The sequence below is a fragment of the Musca autumnalis genome, unplaced genomic scaffold (assembly GCF_047663935.1).
Source record: "Musca autumnalis isolate F117 unplaced genomic scaffold, ASM4766393v1 scaffold_1, whole genome shotgun sequence".
In the NCBI taxonomy this organism is placed as follows: domain Eukaryota; kingdom Metazoa; phylum Arthropoda; class Insecta; order Diptera; family Muscidae; genus Musca; species Musca autumnalis.
In genome coordinates this window covers 100,718,965-100,744,628 of record NW_027411644.1, presented here as the reverse complement: position 1 = coordinate 100,744,628, position 25,664 = coordinate 100,718,965, and the positions used below count along the sequence as shown (strand labels likewise).

Here is a 25,664-nt window from a genome sequence, read left to right as displayed (position 1 = left end):
AGCGAACACAGCTTTTCAGAACGGTTTTGCACAATCCATGCGTTATAACAGCAGAGACAGCTCTGTATTAAAATTTTAAATTAGCTATCATATCCTTCTGTGGTGGTGGAGTATCACTGTAGAGCTTACACCAGAACTTGAGGTTCTCCTACTATTTATTTTTGGTGGGAATGTGAAAAGGGACATAATTTGTGAGAAAATTAACTGAAAAGGAAAGTCCTTTTGAGTAAGGATTAAGGATTATTACATGTTTCAAGAGGACAACGGCCTCAAACGTATGGGTTTCCTTCAAGAAATTCCCGTTTCTTCAAAAGGGACAAGTCGAAACTCGATCAAGATCATCCCATATTGAAACTTTAGAGCCTTTCTGAGCATTTCATGGCTTTAAAATTCATAAACAAGACATAACATCCGGAATTTTGTCACTACAGTTGTTATATTTGTAGATGACCAATTTTTGTGGATTTTACGATCCAGTGTACGTTGGACTTGTTACTATAAGTACTATAACTGCCACTAAAACCAATTAATATGCTCTTTATGATCTTAGGTACAGATTTAGTTTCATTTTGTTCAAAAATATCAAGAATTTTTTACACAGTTCCAGGAGGATTCTCCGTTGTATACTAACTTTTGCGACATAAATTTTGGTCTTTTTGGGATTCGAACCGTACATTTGCTAATGTATGCAAATATTGCGCACTTTTAATTGTTATTACGGAAGACAACCTTCTTGTCTATCAAATAAAACTAATTGTTTGTTGTTTTCAATAAGCTATAGTGATATTTATCCCTAATACGTTTTGGTTTCAACGGTGTATACTAACTTTTGCGACAGACTGTATATACGAGGGAAATATACGCATGTGCGTTACACCATGCTAGTTTTAATCGGTTTTGCCGTCAGATAACGCTATGACAGTACAAGAGCGAGAATTTTTTTACTTTAGAAGCAGAGGTTCAACTTTTAACTTTATCCAATTTTAGAAAAAATATTAGTCTGCACAACGTTTTGACCAAATCCCTTACTCTGTTGGCAAACTATAGAGCTCGCAATACTCAGACAGAAAGATGGATATGGCTAGATCGAATTCAAACAGCTTAAAATGCATTTGGCATTTCTATATCATAACAGAGATATTTAACGTTTCAAATAAGCCACATGGACATATTAACAATTTAATGTAACGCAAATAAATTGTAATGTAATTGTCTATACGAATATGTCAACCATCAGTAAGAACATCTAATAAAACACATATTATGCTTACCTGGTTCTTACATTGCGTTCATTAAATATTTTCAAAAAATGTCGACACAAATTCTCAACTCTTAACACTGTGCACGTTATTTGTTCGCATCATTCGGTTATTGTTTTAACCCTATTAAGAAAATCTAATAATTGAAATGCTGAGTATCGTTTAAAAACACTTCGTCCGTATAAAAGAATGCTAACTTTTTGATTCTACCGCAATAGATAAAAAACTGGTAACAAAAACCACAGACAAACCAGACAATGAGGCAGTCAACAGCTGCAGCCACAATGTCTGGCAAATCACAAAAGTTTCTTCCACTCACAAACTTAAATTCTATACGAAAAATAACATCTTAGGGATACTTGAGAAAATACAAAGGTAGGTTATGTCCTGTAGGACAACAAAGAATCGACAGAAAACACATGAAAAGAAAAACAAAACAAAAAAACAAACCATTCCAGGGCAGAGGAAAAAGGGGTTGATTGTAATCAACAGGGGAGAGAGAGAGCCTCTGTCATCAATGTGAATGCTCCAATGTGATAAATATTGTATAGGATACGGGAACAACGTGTATTCGGGTTTTTGTTGGAGCCATTTACGCGCAGCACGTTTTACTACACAACACAACTTAAATGAGACTTTCTAAGGACAGGGCGTAATGAAGCATGATAGTCAGGATCCAAGCAAATTGGCAAATAGAGCCATGTTTGTGTGTGTTTGTGTTTGTGGTGTGAGTATTTTTGTTGGAGTAAAAGTTGTAGAATATGTGTATGTATCCAATTTTTAGAGTACGGAGACAACTCCCAAATATAAAGCTTCGTATGCATATGTATGTGTGTCCTCTTCCCTGTTTGATGTGTGTATCCCAAAGCATAGTTATGTATCCTGCCACAGCTACTGTCGTAGTAAATATTGATGTTTGCAAAGCTACATAACAGAAGCTACTCCGTTTATGTGCAAGTGTTGTGTGTGTGTGTGTGCATAAGTATATCAGTGTGTGCTTGGTTTTTACTCAATTCTTGCCGACTGGCGTCACTGAAAATTTCGCATGGGAAATGTCAACCAACTCCAGGGGAACCAAACACAAAATTAAATGGATATGGTTAGGTCCATGAATGTGTGTATGTGCGCATGTCGCAGGAAACAGGGAGCGGAGTGGAAAACTGTAGCATACAAAAATTTGTTATCATAATTATTTTTTATGGAGTTTCCGCTTGCCAGACATTTGGGTTGGGTTCTGCTCCATGGTGTCAATTTCAGTTACTATTCGCGCATAGCCACACACACACTCAACCACAACAATATCAACTGCCAAATTGTCATAATGCCAGACGAAAAGCATCCACGGTTTGTGTGTCATACATGAAACGTTGTAACAAAAGTTCAAGAGTCTTTGGCATAACATCATTATGATGGTAATGATTAAATGGCATGCCATACCAACACAGTGGCTAAAGGATCCAAAGCAAATTAATGCTTTGTGGTCATTTAGGTGAATGAACTGGAACTTTTACTACGCCTGATTTAACTTTAAATGAAAGGAGCTTACACCTGGGAAGCTTTTGCAGGTTCTGAAACTACAATGTTCATAGATGAGAAAAATCAAAAAACAAAAAAATGTCGCCGGAGGAATTTTTAAATAAATCGCGGAATGGCACTAACGAAAATTTGGTAGCAGTGAAAATTCTTTACGTCAGTGAATATGCTCTACATCATTTACTCTAGTCCAAATGATGTTTAATACCTCAAGTATGTTTGGACGAAATCCGATTCAGACAATTTGGAGTCGATTTAGCAATGTCCGTCTGTCAGGTTGGAGCCCACGGTAACTCTCAAACGGATTAGCCTATTTGCTCCAAAATTTGGCCGTGGTAATATCTTGTCCACCCTTAGTTTAACTCCGATGGTGAGCCATATCGGACCATTCCTTCCGGTACCTACCCCACAAAAATTCGAAAATGTTCAGAATTGTGCGCAAGATAACTCTCGAAGAGAGTAACTGATTAAGTCCATACTTTGCGGACCGTGAAATTTCTACCAGACATAGATGAGTTTCCAACATGGACTCTATCGGACCACTCATTTGGGTACATCCTACACAAAATTTCAGAAAAGTTCAGTTTAGGACCTGCTCCCGAAACGCTTTGCTTTTTGTTGTAACAACTTGTATTTGATGCCCCCTTTTCAGACCAAATTATACATAATTACGAATTTGTTGGTAATGTCCTATAACGCTACCCATATAAATTGGCTGTAATTTAGCATTTAGGATTCCGAGTGGTCAAAAAACATCTCCATTAAAATTTGTGGATATAGGACCACGTTTTGGTAGAGCCCCCATATACCAGTACTCCCTTATTTAAGGTATTTTAAGTTTCTATCTTCATTTTCAGTCTGAATTGGCTGTAATTTAGCATTTAAGGTTCGTAGTGATGAAAAACTATTCCGCCAAAGGTTGTGGGCATAGGCCCACCTTGTGGTATATTTTGAAGATTTTACCTACATTATTTTTTCAAATTTTCTGCAATTGTAGCCATAGGTCTACGTTTTGCTATAGACCCCAGATAACGGTACCGCCCGGTTTCTAGTATTTTGTTATTGTTGATATAGGTTTTAGATATTTGGTGTTCCAGTGATCAAAAACTTCTCCATTGGTACTTTCGTAACAGAAAGGAAACTAATTATTCCGTATTATTTCAAATTTTTTCATCGTAGAGGGTATAAAAAGTTCAGCCCTGCCGAAGTTAACGCTTTTATTTACTTGGTCTCTCTATCTATGTTTTGGTATAGCCCCCATATAATGGTACATCCCGATTTTGGGTATTTAATTTGACATTTGATGTTCTATGTGGCCAGGAAACTTCTCCATCAAAAATTGTCAATATAGGTTAATGTTTTGGTATAGCCCCCATATAACAGTATCTCCTTATTTTCGGTATTTTGAGGATTTTAGATAAAATTTTTAACCGAACTAGCAGTAATTTGGAATTTTAAGTTTTCAGTGTTTATGAAACTTCTCCACCATAAATCGTCAATATGGGTCCATGTGTTGGTATAGCCTTCATATAACGGTACCTCTCGGTTTTCGGTATTTTGAGGATTTTAGCTAAAATTTTTAACCTGACTAGCTGTAATTTGACAGTTGAGGTTCCCAGTGGTCACAAAATTTCTCCACCTAAAATCGTCCATGTTTTGGTATAGCCTCCATGTAACGGCACCTCCCGATTTTGGGTATTTTGAGGACTTTAGCTACAATTTTTAACCGAACTAGCTATAATTTGACATTTGAGGTTCTCAGTGGCCAGGAAACTTCTCCATCAAAAATTGTCAAATAGGTCCATGTTTTGGTATAGCCCCCATATAACGGTACCTACAGATTTTCTGTATTTTGAGGATTTTAGCTACAATTTTTAACCGAACTAGCTGTAATTTGACATTTGAGGTTCTCAGTGGCCAGGAAACTTGTCCATCAAAAATTGTCAACATAGGTCCAAGTATGTGTATTGGCCCCATATAACGGTACCTCCAGATTTTCGGTATTTTCAGGGTCTTAGCTACATTTTTTGACGGAACTACCCGTAATTTGACTTTTGATGTTCCCTGCAGTTATAAAACTTTTCCACCAACAATTTTAAATATGGGTCTACACTTTGATATATCCCCGTAGGTGGTACCTTCCACTGGACACAAGTTGGTTTCATCCAAAAAGTTTGTAACGCATCGAAATAATGGTCATAGACTCATACTTATATATACGAGCGGAGTCGATCCGGCTATGTTTATCCGCCCGTCTCTCCATCTAAACTTTGTAATCACGCTACAGGTCGCAATTTTGATCGGATAGTCACCAAATTTTGGGTGTTGATGAGGGTCCCGGAGGGGAAGAAGCCTATTGATTTTGGTGATGGTCGGATAATATTCAGGGGTCGGAATGGGTAAAAACTTATTTGGAGAAAAAGTCAACGTTTTATTTCAAAGCGAATATCTCCGCATCTATAGGGGATTTATCAAAACAAAACCTGCTAATGAAAGTCGAATATCGCACCTTTACAATGATGTAAAGTATTTTGGCATAAGTGGGCAAACAACCGAGATATCACAAAAGTCAGTAATATATCCAATTTTTCCATTCTTTATAATCACGCTACAGGTTGGAATTTTGATCGGATAGTCTCGAAATTTTGGGGGTTGATGGGGGCCCCACAGAGGAAGAAGCCTATTGATTTTGGTGATAGTCGGATAATATTCAGGGGGCGGAATGGGGAAAAACTCATGTTGGGGCAAATTCAAATTGTTATTGTCAATATATCGGCTTCTAGTAGGGGTATTCCAACGGCAAAGCGTGTCAATGGAAGAAGAAAATATTGCCTTAACATTGGTGTAAAGTAGGTTGGTGAAGGTGGTCAAACAAGGGAGATACCACAATAGTTGGTAATGCATCCAATTCTTCATTTTTATACCCTACACCACTATGTGGGGAGGGTATTATAAGTTGGTTTTGGCCAAAAAGTTTGTAACGCATCGAAATAATGGTCGTAGACCCATACTTATATATACCAAAATGAATGTCTCGACGAGCTGAGTCGATCTGTGTGTCCGTCCGTCAGTCCGTCCGTCCGTCCGTCTGTCCGTCTGTCCATCTAAACCTTGTAATCACGCTACAGGTCGCAATTTTGATCGGATCGTCACGAAATTTTGGGTGTTGATGGGGGTCCCAGAGGGGAAGAAACCTATTGATTTTGGTGATGGTCGGAATGGACAAAAAACTTATGTGGATAAAAAGACAAAGTTTTTTTCCAAAGCGAATATCTCAGCTTTTTTATGGGGTATACCAAAAGCAAAACCTGACAATGAAAGTAGAAAATATCATCTTTCTAAAGGTTCTTGTAGGTGATCAAACAACGAAGACATCACAATAGTCGCAAATAAACTCCAAATTTTCATGTTTGCGATTTTAGTTATAATGACGAATATCACAGCTTTGGCTTGGGGACTTTCCAAAAGCAAAGCCTGACTATGAAAGTAGAAGATTCCACCTTTACAATGATGCAAACTAGGTCGGCGTAGGTGGCCAAATAGCGGAGATATCACAATAGTCGGTAATTCATCCCATTTTTCCATTTTTTTGGAAATCACGCTACAGGCCGCAATTTTGATCGGATCGTCACGAAATTTTGAGAGTTAATGGGGATCTAAAGAGGAAGAAGCCTATTGATTTTGGTGAGGGTCGAATAATATTTAGGGGTCGGAATGGGCAAAAAACTTTTTTGGATAAAAAGACAACGTTTTTTCCAAAGCTAATATCTCAGCGTCTATATGGGGTATACCAAAAGCAAAACCTGACAATGAAAGTAGAAAATATCACCTTTCTAACGATGAAAAGCAGGTTCTCGTGGGTGATCAAACAACGAAGATATCACAATAGTCGCAAATTAAACCCAAATTTTCATTTTTGCCATTTTAGTTATAATGACGAATATCACAGCTTTAGTTGGATACTTTCCAAAAGCAAAGCCTACTATGAAAGTAGAAGATCCCATCTTTACAATGATGCAAACTAGGTCGGCGTAGGTGACCAAATAACGGAGATATCGCAATATTCGATAATACATCCCATTTTTCCATTTTTTGGAAATCACGCACTGGGCGCAATTTTGATCGGATCGTCACGAAATTTCGAGGGTAAATGAGGGTCTCACAGAGGAAGAAGCCGATTGATTTTGATGATGGCCGGATAATATTTAGGGGTCGGAATGAGCAAAAACTTTATTTGGAGAAAAAGTCAACATTTTATTCCTAAGCAAATATCTCAGCGTCTATAAGGGGTCTACAGAAAGCAAAACCTGGCAATGAAAGTATAAAATATCACCTTTACAACAATGTAACGTAGGTTGTCGTAGGTGGTCTAACAACGAAGATATCGCAATAGTCGCCAATAAAACCCAACTTCTCATTTTTGCGATTTTAATAATAATGACGGATATCACACTTTGGTTGGGGACCATCTAAAAGCAAAGCCTGATTAAGAAAGTAGAAAATCCCATCTTTGAAATTATGCAAAGTAGGTTGGCGTAGGTAGTCAAATAATAGAGATATCGCAATAGTCGTTAATGCATCCCTTTTTTTCACTTTTTCTGCAATCACACTACAGGTCGGAATTTTGATCGCATCATCACGAAATTTTCTCACAGAGATAGAAACCTATTGATGTTGGTGATGTCGACAGTAGACAAATATAAAATTAAATATTAATTATTTTGGTTCAGTTCGCTTAAGTCATTTGGTATAAAAGCCAGATAGGTGAAAACTTTCGTATCTCCATAAAAGAAATATTTTCGAGTGAAAAGATTATTCACAGAGGTAGTGGTGTAGGGTATCACATAGTCGGCCCCGTACCGACTATAGTCTTTTCTCACTTGTTTTTTGCAATCATGCTACAGGTCGCAAATTTGATCGGATGGTCACGAAATTTTGGTTGCTTATGGGGGTCCCAGAGAGAAAGAGACATATTATGTTTAGTGGTAGTCGGATTATATTCCCTAAAATAAATGTTTACCGTCCCGACTATAGCCTTTGCTCACTTGTTTAGAGTAGATTAGATAATTTAGGCATTTGGTGTATCCGTGGGCGAAAACTGTGAAAGGCAACTAAAGTTTCAATTTTAATTTAGACTATTTTATGGTGGATGGCCGGCAGAACTAACGACTTTTTACTTGTTAGGTTTTTTAGGTTTTCACTATTTTGCTTGGAAACCGCATTCCTATGGAAATGGGACTAAGGAAATGTTGTAGCAGCAAAAATTTTCTACATCATTTTATTAATTAAACCCAAATTTTCATTTTTGCCATTTCAGTTATAATGACGAATATCACAGCTTTAGTTGGATACTTTCCAAAAGCAAAGCCTACTATGAAAGTAGAAGATCCCATCTTTACAATGATGCAAACTAGGTCGGCGTAGGTGACCAAATAACGGAGATATCGCAATATTCGATAATACATCCCATTTTTCCATTTTTTTGGAAATCACGCTACTGGGCGCAATTTTGATCGGATCGTCACGAAATTTCGAGGGTAAATGAGGGTCTCACAGAGGAAGAAGCCGATTGATTTTGATGATGGCCGGATAATATTTAGGGTTCGGAATGAGCAAAAACTTTATTTGGAGAAAAAGTCAACATTTTATTCCTAAGCAAATATCTCAGCGTCTATAAGGGGTCTACAGAAAGCAAAACCTGGCAATGAAAGTATAAAATATCACCTTTACAACAATGTAACGTAGGTTGTCGTAGGTGGTCTAACAACGAAGATATCGCAATAGTCGCCAATAAAACCCAACTTCTCATTTTTGCGATTTTAATAATAATGACGGATATCACACTTTGGTTGGGGACCATCTAAAAGCAAAGCCTGATTAAGAAAGTAGAAAATCCCATCTTTGAAATTATGCAAAGTAGGTTGGCGTAGGTAGTCAAATAATAGAGATATCGCAATAGTCGTTAATGCATCCCTTTTTTTCACTTTTTCTGCAATCACACTACAGGTCGGAATTTTGATCGCATCATCACGAAATTTTCTCACAGAGATAGAAACCTATTGATGTTGGTGATGTCGACAGTAGTCAAATATAAAATTAAATATTAATTATTTTGGTTCAGTTCGCTTAAGTCATTTGGTATAAAAGCCAGATAGGTGAAAACTTTCGTATCTCCATAAAATAAATGTTTTCGAGTGAAAAGATTATTCACAGAGGTAGTGATGTAGGGTATCACATAGTCGGCCCCGTACCGACTATAGTCTTTTCTCACTTGTTTTTTGCAATCATGCTACAGGTCGCAAATTTGATCGGATGGTCACGAAATTTTGGTTGCTTATGGGGGTCCCAGAGAGAAAGAGACATATTATGTTTAGTGGTAGTCGGATTATATTCCCTAAAATAAATGTTTACCGTCCCGACTATAGCCTTTGCTCACTTGTTTAGAGTAGATTAGATAATTTAGGCATTTGGTGTATCCGTGGGCGAAAACTGTGAAAGGCAACTAAAGTTTCAATTTTAATTTAGACTATTTTATGGTGGATGGCCGGCCGAACTAACGACTTTTTACTTGTTAGGTTTTTTAGGTTTTCACTATTTTGCTTGGAAACCGCATTCCTATGGAAATGGGACTAAGGAAATGTTGTAGCAGCAAAAATTTTCTACATCATTTTATTAATCCCATTTCGAAAAACTAAAAAAATAAAATAAAAATGCGATTTATATAAAAAGCCCTCCGGCGATTTTTTTTATTTTTCCCATTATTGTAGTTTCAGAACCCGCAACAATTTGCCAGGTGTATGCACTCTTCATTTAAAGCTAGTTCAGACGCACCATGTGAAACTGATAATTGACAGAACCCTTTTTGGGTGAAAAGTAGGCATACCAACTCCGACTTTCCGGTTTTTCAGCTTTACCTATCAAATTTATTCTTCTTCTTTTCAACACAGGTATGTATGTCAACTCTGATATTTCGTTTCTTGTCAGCTTTATCTATTAAATTGCTCCCACTAATCATATTTCTTTAACTAATCCGGATCATAATTTAACATAATTATTAGAGGATTCTCTAACTTCTAAAGTATTTCATAGCAAACGTTTCAACACATCTCACCACAAATAATGGGTATTTCTTAGGAAATTACAAAATGTGGCTTTCCACAAAAATGCCTACAGTCCCTATCTTCAATACATCAATGAAATCAAAACAAGCTATGGATTAGCCTGTCGAACTTTAAAATCTGGCAAATAGATTTTACCAAAGAAAACATTCTTGTTCCTTAATGCCTTCCAACTTAAGTGGCATTATATATTCTCACATTTCGTTTATTCTTGTCACACCCCAAGTACTTAGAGTCGCCATAAATTCAATTCCAGATAATATCTGGGCAAAGTCATTTCCATTAAATTATTCAATTTAAATCTAAGAGAAAAGAGAAGAAAAAAGTATAACATTGGGTCGATCTATTTCTGGACTACACGCACACGACACTGTGCCCCATCAGCTGCTACCACACAATAATCTAAGTGGTTCTGTGTGCTCGAGTGGGGTTGGTAAGGGATAGGGTGTTGGGGTGCGGCTGTCACAAATCAACAACAAAAATTTACACAAAACACCAACAATAGCAACAATGACAACGTCATCAGTATCATCAACATCGGCAGTGGCAGCTGTTTGTTGGATGCTGCTGGATGGCTGGTTGAATGGATGGATGACTGGCTGGATATCTAGCTTGCTGGTTATATGCACCATAAGCAAACACACTAAGCAAATTAAGCTTATAAAATATTCACAACCGTCCAAACACACACACGCACACTCCCTCGCATTCACATAGCCTGCATCCATGGAGGAAATACTCACATACGATTGTAGAACTAACATTGTTGTATGGCTGACTGGCGCTGTTGTTATTCTTATTGTGTGTTAGGATGAATGTTTTTGTTTGTATGAAATCTCATCTGATTGTGGGCATGTTTGAATGGATGCAAGCAATGAGATGCGATACGATGTGATGCGACGACGACGATATATATATGACAAATATACACAAAGAGCAGAAAAGAACAGAGCAGCAGTATACAAAAACAGAGCAAAATTGACAAAATTTGGGTCAAAGGATATTGACCGAGGAAATGGTTGTAAATTTTCTGTTTGCCGTTTTTTTGCTCTGTCCATAGATGTGTTTGTGTGCTGTGCCATGCCTTTCTTTCGTCGATTCTCTCTGATGTTGTTGGGTCGCTCGTTAGTCGGTTTGCCATTATCTTGCCTGTTCTTTTGTCGAGTTGTTGTTTGTTTGTCGTTTGGGTTAATAGAGAAATTTGTATGGAAAGAATAAAATTTTATTATTGCCAAAAGAAGAAAATTGAACCAGAATTGAAGTCAATCCTTTCCGTACCTTTTTTTTGGCAAATTGAGATTTTATTTGTTGGTGGTGGTGATAAGTGCTGTTCTCTTTGTTGTTGTGCTGGTGTGGTAATATGAACAAAATGCTTAGTTTGGCGATTGTTAATTTTTTTTTGTGATTTTTTCTAATGTAGCCAGTTGGGCGCGAAATTGTATTCTATTAAAGAAGTAAGGGGCTCTTCTTTGAAAGCACTCATACATATGTACATTTGCACATTAGGGTTATGATCTTATTGGGGAGTATACATATACATATTATCTTCATCGAAATTCAAAGCTAAAAAGAATTTTGCACCCCCAGCCTTTGATCTCCATATTTGCGCGTACTGATATTTTTCCTTAAAAACGGTTTAAGAATTCGGTTTTTTTGTTCTAGAATTGCAACTAGCAAAGTTTTCATAAGCGAATTAATTTAATTTGATTGGCAACTCTATAAGCTGTTTAATGGTATACATATAAGTTTAATCGGTTACTTAAAACCGGTTCCAAAATCGGTTTTAATGTCGGAATATCAGGTTCGAAAACTGAGATAACCGGATCTATCCTCCAAGAAAATTTGTTATTAACAGATGTCTACATAAGCAATACCCATTGGTAATGTCTACATACCTATGCATAACCAATAACGAATATACAGAAAAACAAAACATACAGCCCAATCATGAATATTCTTGCGGAATACAACTCTCGCGGAATAGATTTTTCTCGAGAGAACATTCCTCCTATCATGAATAATGTGAGAAAAATAATCATTGAATTTGGCAGCACTGAAGGTTCTTTTTCATACATTGTGTGCCCTAATTGTTGTGAAAACAAAGCGAAAATTTTAAGTGTTTGTGTTTTTAGACAAAATCAACAAATTTAATCAAATAAATTATACTTTATTACATCAAAGACATTCAGAAGATGTTACTAATTATGAAAAACATCAGATGTGATTGGAAATTTCTAAGAAGACAGTGCAATTGACTCCATTATGCTATGGAACTGCCACTATCATGAATGTGTTAGAAACGAGTGTTTTTAATTAAATAGTGGCAAAAATTGAAAAAATACGAATTCGGAAATAAAAATAATTGAAAATATGCTTTTATCCAGTGTTTTTTCAATAATTGTTGTGCAACAATTTTGTATGTCCAAAATTCTCTCATCCCATGGTTGATCGGTTCAAAAAGTGGAGAGTGACTGAGTTTGCAAAGTGATGTTATTTTGTAAATAAAATTTGTTTAATTTTTAATAAATTTCCAACCATAAATAAAAGATTTTAGCAAAAATCCCAACAAAAGTGTTTATTTTGCATGTTTTGTACAAAGTTTGTGGGAAATACTAAGATTTTTTGTAAACTCCCTTCAGTTTTGCAAGGGAGATTTTTTTGGAGGAAAACACATATTTGAGAGCGTTCATGATACCTACTTTTTCTCCATCGGAATTTTTTTCCGTGCGGATTTTTTGTTTGTGATAGCAAAGAAGGGAAAAGAGAGAAATTCCGCACGGAATTTTCATTCATGATTGGGCTGATAGTTTAATTCTGAACCAAGTCCGAATAAATGTCAAAAATGACAATGAAAACGGAACAAAATCGATTAGTTGTCAAAGAGAACCGTACCTAAAATTTTCTGAGAAACATTTTTGTTGAATATTTGGATGCTGAAAAATCTCATCTTGTGGTAGTTTCACTACGGTTCAATAAATAAAGGACGAAAAGGACATGAAAGGCATCGAGTTAGAAGAATGAAATGTTCTACAAAAAGATTCGCCAATCAATTTGACTGAAGACATGTCACCTCAAAACAATGCTACAACAACGCCAAACAGAGATATGGAGCTATTTTCCCAAGTATTATAGGGAAAAAATCAAAAATTTAATCGCGCGATATCTCAGAAACTTTACCTATGACGAAAATTTCCTTTTGGGTTCTTAGTATACTAATCAATGGCTTTCATCTACAATAGAAATTTGCCACCCCCCAGACTTTGAGTTCCATTTTGTGTCACAGTGTAATCTAAAGTGATAATCATATGAAAATTAGACAACATTTAAAATAACATTTTCTGAAAAGTTTGTTGATAATATTAAAAGTTTTGGATGGGGATTTGATGATTGGGCTATAAACAAAAAAAAAAAAAAATTTAGTACAAAAAGTTGACATCAACTGCACATGGGCAAAGAACCGTTATCAAGAACTAAAAATTTAAATTTGATAAAAAAGTATAAATTCTTAATATTTCGTAGAGTATATCTTTTGATTGCCACCTATTGCCACCTTGGCTCTTGATTTTCGTTAATTGGACATCTCTTCAGAAGCGAAATGTGTAAAAACATTCTGCCCGTCCCTGCAACCTTTGGATATGGCTTCCATATATAATTTCGCCCGATGTCACTCAATTACGTATAATTACTTCATATTTTCCTAACCCAAATCTAACCCGATTTTTATCAAAATCGGTGAAACTTAAAAAGGGCTTAAGAAAACATACCATGTTAAATCTGAAGGCTATATATGGGGGCTATATCCAAGTCTGTACCAATTTTTGCGAAATCAAATCAAAGGTGATGAAACATCCCATGTTAAATTTGAAGGCTATTCATCAAAAATTGAGCGATTTATAACAAAATCGGGGAAAGATATATATGGGAGCTATATACAAATCTGAACCGATTTTTTTGAAAATCGGTAGAGCTACTCAGGGGCCTAAGAAAATATTACATATTAAATTTGAAGGCTATTCGATCAAAATTGACCGAGCTATAGCAAAATCGGGGAAAGATATATATGGGGGCTGTATCCAAATCTGAACCGATTTTTGAGAAAATCGGTAGAGCTACTCAGGGGCCTAAGAAAATATTACATATTAAATTTGAAGGCTATTCGATCAAAATTTACCGAGTTATAGCAAAATCGGAGAAAAATATATATGGGGCTATATCCAAATCTGAACCGATATGGACCAAAGTTGCAATTTTTCATTCCCATGCCCTTACAAGTACTTGTGCAAAAATTCATCAACCTAGGTCAACTCCTTCTATTTTTGTCCACTTTTGTATAGAAGCGGCAACACTGTGCGCCGTTGTCCATTTGACAACGAGATGGTGTCAACGGTTCCTAGAACTGACAATGTACAGTGGTCAATCTGAGCACGCATGTCCTGGTCAGCCATTTCGATGGATTATTGTGGTCACAACCTTTAAAATACCGAAAATCGGGAGGTACCGTTCTATGGGGGCGTGAACCGCCCCCTGAGACGACGCCAACAAAACTGACTTGTGGTATTATGTCTTTGTGCATTTGTGTGTAACATGAAAAATAAAACGAGAAAGGTCTATAGTTCCTTGTGGGGATAAACATAAAATGACTTTCTGAGTTGATTTATGCATGTCCGTTCGATGATGATGATTCTTTCCTTAATGGTCTATCTACATTTTTGATCTTTATTGTCTGTAATTAGAAAATAGCCCTCAAATACCATTCGATTTCAGGTATTTTAAAGTTTGTATCCAAGAATTTATCAACCAAAACTATATTTCCCCCATGTAACGGTACGGCACGATTTTACATGTTAAAGATTTCTGACCGAATTAGTTATAATTTGTTATTCGAGGTTTCAAAAACTTCATTATTTATTTAATCGCTTGTTTACTTCTTTTTACAGCCTTTTTAATTTTTTACATGTGTATATTAAAGGACGTACAGTCTGACCTCGATTATCCGTGATGGTCGGGACCGGAGGCACTACGGATAATTGATTTTCCCGGAAAATGGAGGTAATGTTTTTATGCAGTTTTTGAACATATTTTTAAGTAAAACATAACATAATTATGTGCAATAATAATAAACTCTGTAATTTTGATTATATTTGTTAAGGTAATCCACTAAATTTTAAAAGGATACATAATATCATCATCATCAGATTCATCTTAATTGATTTTGTCCCGTGGTTTTTGTAATTTATGGTATTACAAATTGTGTAATGCGGGAGAATTTCCAGTTTTCTTTTGTTTGCCTTTTGTTTACTTAATCAAATTAATTGGAAACTGTGTTTTTTCTCCCGGATAATGACATTTATAACGAAAAATACAGGAAATGGAAAAATACCAACACTTCTTTTCTATCCCGGATAATGGAGGTTCCCGGATAATCGATTAACGGATATTCGAGGTTCAACTGTATTTCAAAGTTACTATTCCGAAAATTTCTCCTGCCAATATTTTAGCGTCGAGTTTTTTAAGCAAATAGCATTGGGCGAGGAGTTTTTTCTGTCAACACTTTCACACTTTATATGAGTTTGCCTCAGAAAAGCTTCTCATAGAAGTTTTTTTTTTGTCACACTTTTATTCGAGCCCACGATTGATGTTTGGGTATAAAACGTTTTTATACCCTCAGCATTTATGCTAACGAGCCAGGGGGCCCGGTGGAAAGTTTTATACACCCAAGGAAGACTTAATACCATATATATTGAGGCCACAACCTTCAAAATACCAGAAATCCAGAGGTACCGTTCTACGGGGGCTATATGAAGACGTGGACCCATATCGAGAAATTTCAGGTGGAATGTTTTGTACCCCCAAGGAAGACTTAATACCAAGTTTCAGCCATTTCGGAGGGATATTGAGGCCACAACCTTCAAAATACCAGAAATCCGGAGGTACCGTTCTATGGGGGCTGTATGAAGACGTGAACCTATACCGAGAAATTTCAGGTGGAAAGTTTTATACCCCCAACGAAGACTTAATACCAAATTTCAGTAATTTTGGATGGATATTGAGGCCACAACCTTCAAAATATCACAAATCCGGAGTTCCGTTCTATGGGGGCTATATGAAGACGTGGACCCACATCGAGAAATTTCAGGTGGAATGTTTTGTACCCCCAAGGAAGACTTAATACCAAATTTCAGCCACTTCGGAGGGATATTGAGGCCACAACCTTCAAAATACCAGAAATCCGGAGGTACCGTTCTATGGAGGCTGTATGAAGACGTGAACCTATACCGAGAAATTTCAGGTGCAAAGTTTCATACCCCTAACGAAGACTTAATACTACATTTCAACCATTTCGGTGGGATTTTTAGACCACAGAGCCTTGTATATATTTTGCATATGGTTTTGCATATGCTCATTTTTTGCAGATATGTAGAAATATGTCAAAATATGTACGATATGCAAATATGCAAAATATGCAAAAATTTCTGGGCCTAATTCGTTTTATTTTGTGATAAAACGAGTTTCTGTTTAATCAGATTTTCTCTACGACCATCCTAACCATATGTGCATTTGCATAGGATTCCGCTGTCTACATATAAGTTATGCTGCCTGAGGTCGGGCTACAATATTGCTAAAGACTGAAAACAAATATTGCGAAAAAATGGTCGTTTTAGTGTTGCACAGTATAATTGTATCCTCAACATTTAGGGCCTTTAGCACAATCCGTCTGTCTGTATCTCTGTTTGTCTGGCAGGATGGAGCGCATGATAACTGTCGAACGGATCAACTGATTTGATCAATGTTTTGGATAACGTAATATTTTAAGTTTAAGTCATATCGGTACCCCCGCCATAAAAGTTCAAAAATGTTCGCAAAAATTGTGCATACTATATTTCTCAAAGAGAGTAATCGATTCTATCTAAACTTGACATAGACATAGATCGAACCTAATATGGGTTATATCGGCCCACTCCTTCAAATATCGTAAAATTACTTCCAAATGTACATCAAGTTCCAAGAGAATGTTTGGACAACATCTTCAGTTATATCCCTCACAAAAGTTCAACGTAAGTGCAGTTTAAGGACTGTTCGAGGATCCTTTGGACATTTCTTTTTGTTTACACTTGTAGTCTTCCTGACAAAGCTCAAAATACTGCGGTGACCAATTAAAATGGCTTGTGGCGGTGTAACTATTGAAAGGATAAGATCCATTTCCAAAATTGACTATGTCTACCTTCTCCGCGAAAGTTTAACACTTCAGCGCTTTGATCTAAATTAAATTTATTAGCAAAACGTATGCAGTTATTCGTAACGTCCACAATCGTTAAGATAAATATCCCAAAAGTTCCGATATTTTTATTAGTATTTTTTCCGTCCAACTCTCTGAATAAATAATTTTTGGGGAAAAATATTTTGTATTGTCGCAAATTCACACAGGCTGAGGGCACATACACATCTTTCAGCAAAATTTTCATAAATCAAAATTCACGAGTTTTTTAATTCGTTTCCAACCGATTACAAGTTATGACAAATATAAAACTCTTTTGGACACAAGTGGTCCTTCTTGATTAATTTGCTTATTATTAGCGAATAATTATTTGGGGTTCTTTAAGGATCGATTGTTATTTGTCAAAACTATTTTACATTTGAAGCAATACATTTAATTTAAAAAATATTTAAATTCTAGTTCCAATAAGTTGCAAGAACTCAGTCCAGCAAAGTGTTTAATATCATCGAGTCCAAAAACGTCCACTCGTACAATTAAAAAATTAATGCTTCTTCTGTAACAGTATACCGAAAGTAGAGAATACAGCCAGAACAACAATCATGGAATTTTTCGACTTAAAGGGTTTTGTCACGATTTAGCTAAGAGTTTGCCGATTAATTTCTAAGATTGGTTTCGACCATGCTTTGGCATAGCCCAAACATGAGTTTTGTAGTCTAATACAGTACTGCGAGAAGGATTCGGAGTCTATGAGTCATTGTCTGTGTCGTCCGATTTTAAATTTCTGAAATTTTTAATTGTCTTGCACAGACTCTATCACTTCTAGTAAGGAAGCAAATATGGCGTTTTTATGATATAAAATTATATTTTAGTCCTAGGTTATCGACACAATATCTAGATATAGAAGTCCAAGTTGCACTCGCGGATTCAAGTTATTCTTCTTTTTCGAGGTATTTAATTCATAGAAGTCGAGAAAGGGGTTATGTTCGGGTCGAACTATACCCTCCAACACATTAAACCCGTGTATAACTTAATTCGTCCTACTCGCGAATAGAGTTGTATAGGGATTGGATTAAGAGGAATCGCAAAAACATGAGTTTTGTAGTCTCATACAGTACTGCGAGAAGGATTCGGAGTCTATGAGTCGTTATCTGTGTCGTCCGATTTTAAATTTCTGAAAATTTTAATTGTCTTGCACAGACTCTATCACTTCTAGTAAGTAGCAAATATGGCGTTTTTATGACATAACATAATAATTTAGTCCTAGGTTATCGACACAATATCTAGATATAGAAGTCCAAGTTGCACTAGCGGATTCAAGTTATTCTTCTTTTTCGAGGTATTTTATTCATAGAAGTCGAAAAATGGGTTATGTTCGGGTCGAACTATACCCTCCAACACATTAAACCCGTGTATAACTTAATTCGTCCTACTCGCGAATTGAGTTGTATAGGGATTGGATTAAGAGGAATCGCAAAATCTAATCTAAGATCTTCGAAATACTGAAAATCTTGTGATAGCAAAAACAACTGCAGTTCTCTGAGGTTGTAAATGATGATTAAAAACTTCGATATATTTTATTTTCAATTCTAAATATACGAGGACTTATATCACTGTGCAACAAAATGGAGCTCAAAGTCTGGGGGTGGAAAATTCCTATTGGAGATGAAAGCCCTTGGTGAGTATATACAGAACCCCGAAGGACAGATTCGCCGTGAGTCGATCTTTCGCCATATGGCGTGATGAAGTTTTTGCTAGAGACCCTGTAAGCCATCAGGAATTAGCGTTATATCTTTGTCCACTGTTGCTTTAGCTTATTTTTTATATGACAGTCAAATCGAATGAGGATTATTTTCGTAGAGCACTTCGACCTTCTAACTCGCTTCCTTCAATGTCCTTTTCGTCCTTTATTTTAAGAGCCGCTACAAAAGTACCACAAGATGGCGTTTTTCAGCTTCGAAATGTTCTGCAAAAATGTCGGCCAGAAAATTTTAGGTACGGCTCTCATTGACAACAAATCGATGTTGTCACGTTTTCGTGGTCGTTTTGTGCATTTACCACTATTTGCTCAGAAAAAAACTGTGTTTTGTGTTTTTGTATGTTCTGTAACGAATATACAAAAAACAAAATATAGTATTTTTCTGAACAAAAAACAGGGAAAATGCACAAAACGACCACGAAAACTCGACATAATCGATCTGTTGTCAAGGAGAGCCGTACCTAAAATTTTCTGGCCGACATTTTTGCAGAACATTTCGAAGCTGAAAAACGTCATCTTGTGGTACCTTTATAGCGGCTCTTAAAATAAAGGACGAAAAGGACATTGAAGGAAGCGAGTTAGAAGGTCGAAGTGCTCTACGAAGATGGGTTATATCGGTCCACTCTTTCTGGTAACTCCCCCACAAAAGTTCGAAAATGTTCGGAAAATTTGTGCACACGATAACTCGTGAAAGTAACCAGTTTGGTACATACTTTCCACATCGTGAAATTTCTACCAGTCTTAGAGTAGGTACCAATATGGACTCAATCGGTCCACTCCTTCGGGTACCTCCACACAAAATTTCGGAAAAGTTCAGTTTAGGACCTGCTCTTGAATCGCTTTATAAATGTATGTTTTTGCGTATTTTGGGTTTGTATTTATATTTCATCTAAAAAACAAGTAAGCAAAGGATATAGTCGGACGGGCCGACCATGTGATACCCTACACCACAACCTGTAGGAATTAGCTATGTGCAACCGCCTTGCACGCTGAATGTCCGGGTTCGATTCCCATCAAATTGTCTACGGTGGCAAAATACCCCTTTTGTTGGCGATATTTCCTGAGTATTTCGGCCATGAAAAACGTCTCTACAAGTGGCAACTTAGGACACGCAGTTCGGACTCTGCGATAAAAACTAGGTCACATATCAATAACTTAATATGAATCCATTGTCTTTACTGGGTGTTTGTGGAAACATATATAAATTATTTTTATTTTTTATTATTTTATAAAAAATATTCGAAAATTGGAAAATTTAAAATACTCCTGCTACATCTTCAAATTGTCAGGTTCCTTTTTGGAATACACCTAAAATAAATACATATATATACCACGCAATTTTGTATATTTGATAATTGGGAAAATTGCGAGTTTATTGAAGATCTGTCGTCCAAAATTGTGCACTAGTACCACACATATGCTTCGAAAATAGTTCTTTTTGGGCATATATTGTGATATCTAAAATATATTTTATACCGGTAGAAATAACTAACAATGAATAGAAATTCAAAAATTTTGCATGCAAACAAATTTATAAATCCCAAAATTATTCATATTCAATTATACAGCAAAGAAGACGGTATAAGTCAGCTGCGCTAACGGCGATATACCTTCAGCCTCTAAAAATATATTTATTTTGTAACACGAGTTTGCTTCAAAATATGTGGAATCTGTAGGTATCGTAATATGGGGCTATATCAAATCTATTTTAGTAAGCTAAATTCTGAGTTTGAGAAATATTTGAGAATTATTTTTTCAGATTTGTAATTTTAGTTGGAGCCGGCAGGGGTTTTTGGAACTTCTGGATTATTATCTCAGGAAGCATGACTTACCCCGGGAAAGGGACCAGAATAGGGACCGTAAAAAGAACCTTCTTCAAAAAAAAAAAAAAAAATAATAATAATAATCAAATAGATCCGATACGGGTCCTCAAACTGCATTTTTCCCAAATTTTGTGTGGGAGGTACTCGAAGGACGGACCGATATAGTCCATGCTCCGACCTGACACATGACTGGATGAAATAATACGATATGTAAAGTTTTGACCAATCAGATTTGCGGCGCTCTTAAATTTCCCTTTTCGAATTTTGTGTGGGAGGTACCCTAAGGACCGATATAGTCTTATCCGATCTATATCTGGAAGGAATAATAATATATAGAAAGTTTGGAGCAAATCGATTGTTCACTTCGCCAGTTATCGTTCACTTTTCTGTGTGGACCGACATAGCCTACATTCGAACTTAAACAAAGTTTGGGCAAAATATTACGTTGTATAAAATGTGGTCCTAATCGGTAGATCCGTTCGAGAGTTATCGTGCGCACCAGCCAGCTAGACATTAAGAGAGACAGATGAACGGACAGCGCTAAATAGACTCCAAATTGTCTGAAACTAATTTCGTCCAAATATACCAATATTTCGATGAGACACATCTTTGGTCGTATTTTGTTTGTGTCCCCTTTACCCTAAATCCTGTGGTATAAAATAGGTGGCGAGGCGACCCCATGTTGCAATATTTGTATAAAAATCCAATTTGACAACTGAACTGAAAATTTCTCTGTCATGATAGAGACAATTTGCAGCATTGGAGGAAATTGTGGTTCTATACACAAAACACATTATATATCAGGCAATAGGTGCGTTATCTAGCAGACGCATTATTGCAATTTGCATCAGGGGAAAGATCAGTAGTTATTTTTCCATATGTAGGCTACTTTGCCGGTATATGCCCTCCAGGAATGAAAATATGGACCAAAAATAAAATTTGTATATTTTTTATACAAAAGTAATGGTCTATGTCAACCGCTAAATTATATCAGATCATCATGCAAAATTTTAGGTATTTTCTTCAACCTAAACTCTTACCTCGTGCAAAATTTCGTGACTATTGAGCTATAATTGCGACTTCTAGCGGGTTCATGATTACACTACGAACAAAAAACTGGATATATTAGGCAGTAACTCTGTTATCTGATCACGTACATCAACGTAATTGACATCAATTGAAAGGTCAAGAGATCGTCTTCCAATTATAACTCACGAGTGGGGAATGTGTCCTTCAGGAACAAAGATAAAAGCTGTTTATTAAACATTTTCACAATTTTCACACAAAAGTTGTGGTCCATTTAACCCTCTTAATATTATCTGATCGCCATCTCAAATTGCAATCTTCTTCTTTGTCATATACTCTTACCTTATTTAAAAGTTCGAGGCGATCGGACTATTATTGCGACCTACAGAGCAGCTACAAAATCGGATACAAATTATGTTTTTGGTCCATTTCACCGGCTAAATATTTCACGATCATCACCAATTAAAATAGCGATCTATTCTGATGTGAAACCGACCTCCATACCAAATTTCGTGACGATCGGTCCATAATTGCAGCCTGGAGTTTGATTACAATTTATAATGGACAGACGGACACACGGACGGACGGACACACATCTCAAAATCGTTTTATCTCGCCGAGATATGAAGATTGGTATACCTCATTGGGGGTCTCCGACGAATATTTCGCGGTGTTACATGAATTTTTACCAAAACAAACTTATAATACCCTTTCCACATAGTGGTGTAGGGTATAAATATTTCTTTGGACCCAAATCAATTTTTGTTTGCACCCAAACACATATTTGTTTGCAGGACCCAAACATATGTTATGTATGGGGCCACCGACGCACAGTGTCAAGACCGTGGCCAAAAATGGTCAAAATCATCAATGGTCAAAATATCAAAACGTGGCCCTACACCAAAAATTCTCAGTTGGAATGTTTCATACTTCTGCTGAAGACTAATTTCAGTAATTTCGGTTGGTCATTATGACTAAAACTTTCAAAATACTGAAAATAGGGAGGTACGGTTCTATGGGGGCTATATCAAAACGTGGACCGACCATCCCAATTTTTTGTCCTGGAGATTGTAAGTCAATAATAAGTACGTGTATCAAAATTGATGCACCTACAACAACTCCTTCTATTTTTGGCCACAGTTAATATGAACTCGCGACATAGTGCGACGTGGCCAGGGTGGTCGGGCCGAAATGGTAATTTTTGTTTACACATTTTTTGTATATTTTACTTGTAAACGTTCAAATTTTGTCCATCCCCCCGAAATGGTCTCGAGATGCATTTCTGACTACGTCTCTGTTCGGGATTTTTGCAAACATACATATGTATACATGTTTGCTGCAAAATATGTTTGGGATATATTTTTTCCTCCGTGTATGATTGCAGCAACAATATAAATTATTAATAAACATATAATGCCCTATTGTTCTTTCAAAATATATATGTATGTTTGCTCCGATTATATTCCTTCTCTGCGTCTATGATAAAGTAAGTTATCATTAAGTTAAGAATGAGTTATGCTTTGCTCTTCTGAATTGTTGGTTGATATTGGGCTCAACCACGTTAGCGTCTTTTGTTATGTGTATAATTTACAGCCCAGAATTTTTCCTTACTAGTTCTAACATTCTTTTGGCCCAAATAGAATTGAAGGGATTAGACATGCAAATATTGTGTATTCCAAATTAATTTATTGTATCCAAATTATTGTTGACAAAATATTTAAATTTTCTATTTACAAAGCGCTTAGGCATCTTAGAGATTTGGGAGATAATTTTATTTAGATCTTATGTTTTCAACAATCATATATTTTCTCCCTATACTATTTGTTGTTGTTTTTTGTTTTTTTTGTGTCGTTTAGTATCCATACCTGTACTAGAAAGAAGGTGGCAGACAGGTAGTTATGTTTGTTTATAAACACATCTTAATGTAGACATATTTATGAATACAAAAACAACAACAAAAATATCACACGCACGAAGTTTTTATAATATTTACTTAACATCTTTAATTTGAGAGGTGTGTTCCGCATTTCGTTTTACGACAGAATAAACAAAACCACCATTGTAATGGGTACTGGTATGTGGTTTTGGTTTATGGGAATCTTGTAATATCTGATTGGGATTTCTATGAATCATTTGTGTTTCTTGCCTTTAATATAAATTAATAAAATGTAATAACAAATGCGGAATTCAACGAATAGGGTAGTAGCAGCTTGTAAGTGTAACGTGACTAGAATTTTAAAAGTTATTTAATGAAAACTTATTTTTGTTTACATACATACATATGGCTTTTGAATGTTAGTTTGATGGACTATAATTCGCATGAACGAAAAATGTGTGTTTAATTGTGTGTTTCTTATTTGGAGTATTCACTTTAAATTGAAATATTCTTTGCATTCAATATTTATTTAAATTTGTTTGCCATATTATTTATTTGTGATAGACAACTGTTTAACATGATTTCTTTTTTCTTCATTTATGGTATAATGCCAACATTTTATTCTACATACATTTTTTCTATATACAATATTTTTTGCTTTAAAATAATGCCATCACTACTAACCGTTATGCGAAGTGAATCATTTGCACATAGACGCACACTTTGTGTATTTGACAAATTGAATTAAAATTTATTAACCACTTTTGTAACTTTTATTATTGGCAATAAGTTTCGATTATTATTTATTTATTTGCCACATTTCCATATACGAGCGCGGAGAAGTAGCTGGCGAAGTACGCACCGTTGAAATTCAGCAAACGTTCTAACACTTTTTCGGGACGATTTCGTCGTTGTGTATGCACCTTAAAAGGCGTGTACCCCGTTTGGGGATTGCTTTTTTCATTTGTTTCGTTTGGGCTTTTCACTTTTCACTTCACAAACTTTACACACACACAGACACTCACGAACTGAGATGAACACATACACATGAAATGGAAAATTTTTATTCTTCGTCTACTTCGGCATCTAGGAGAAATGAAGTAGGAGAATTTTCCTGCAAAACTTCTCTAGGCATTCTTTACCTTTTCATTTGGCTTTTGTTTGCTGCTGGTGACTTCTTATTTGGGCTGGATTTTTTCAGACATATTCCATCACTTATTTATCTTTATCTTGTTGGTATTTTTATAAATTTTCACAAATTTTTAAAAATGTCAAAACGTTTTTTATTTTAATAATTTATAATTCTTTTAACACTTCTTTCTCTATTGGGGACTTAATGGTTTTGAGTTGTGTTTCGTTGTTGCGGGTTTGCAATTCTATTTGAAATTCTAAAGCCTACTGACAGGAGGCTAGTTAACTCCGCTCCGCAACACTCAGGCAGCGTTTACAAGAAGAGCAGTACTTGGAGTGGAAGAAGAGCACCCAGGCAAAAACAGCAGCAAACGGCAGCTAACTCAACTAATAATCAAGTGAGACATCAGACAGACAGACAGGCCAAAGACATTTTGCTCGGCTCATTTGTGTGTCCAGTAGTTTGAGTGGTAGCAGACAATATTTTGTCCACAAATCCCAAATAGGCAACCGCTCTTTGTTGTTGATATTCCCGGTCAAGCGGATTTGTTGTAAACTTTGTTGAATAAACAAAAACAATATGTTTTGAATATTTTGTTTTCAATATTTGCCATTGACAATAACAAACGCGCCCCGAATAGACAAACAGACAAGTGTTACTTTTTTCTTGTTCATCAAACGTCGTTGATGGTGCTCATATTTCGTCTTTTCAATTCAAACTAATTTCCTCGCTTGGCTTTCACTGCTAGCTAGTCTCCAGCTATGAGAAAAATGCCTGCATATTTTTTCTTTCTTCTGCTCGCATTTCAATTGACTAGAAATTTTCTCTGTAAGGAGAGAAAGAAATGAGAGAAAGTGTTTGTATGTTGATGTCAATTGTTTGGGGGAAATTTTGGGGGTGTTATTTGTGGGTGTACATGCGAGAG

General features: G+C 36.0%; 1 protein-coding gene across 2 annotated transcripts in view; it reads right to left on the bottom strand.

Moving 5' to 3' along the window:
• The window catches only part of LOC141403604 (uncharacterized), a 59,730-nt gene extending 34,271 nt beyond the window's left edge, over window positions 1-25,459 (bottom strand). Inside the window, exon 1 of one of the 2 annotated variants that reach the window (XM_073986294.1) lies at window positions 24,292-25,459. The gene's annotated coding sequence lies outside the window, so the exon portion shown is untranslated. The remainder of the gene's footprint in view (window positions 1-24,291) is intronic. The other variant, XM_073986285.1, reaches the window with a different exon arrangement.
• Between the last annotated feature and the right edge of the window lie 205 nt (window positions 25,460-25,664).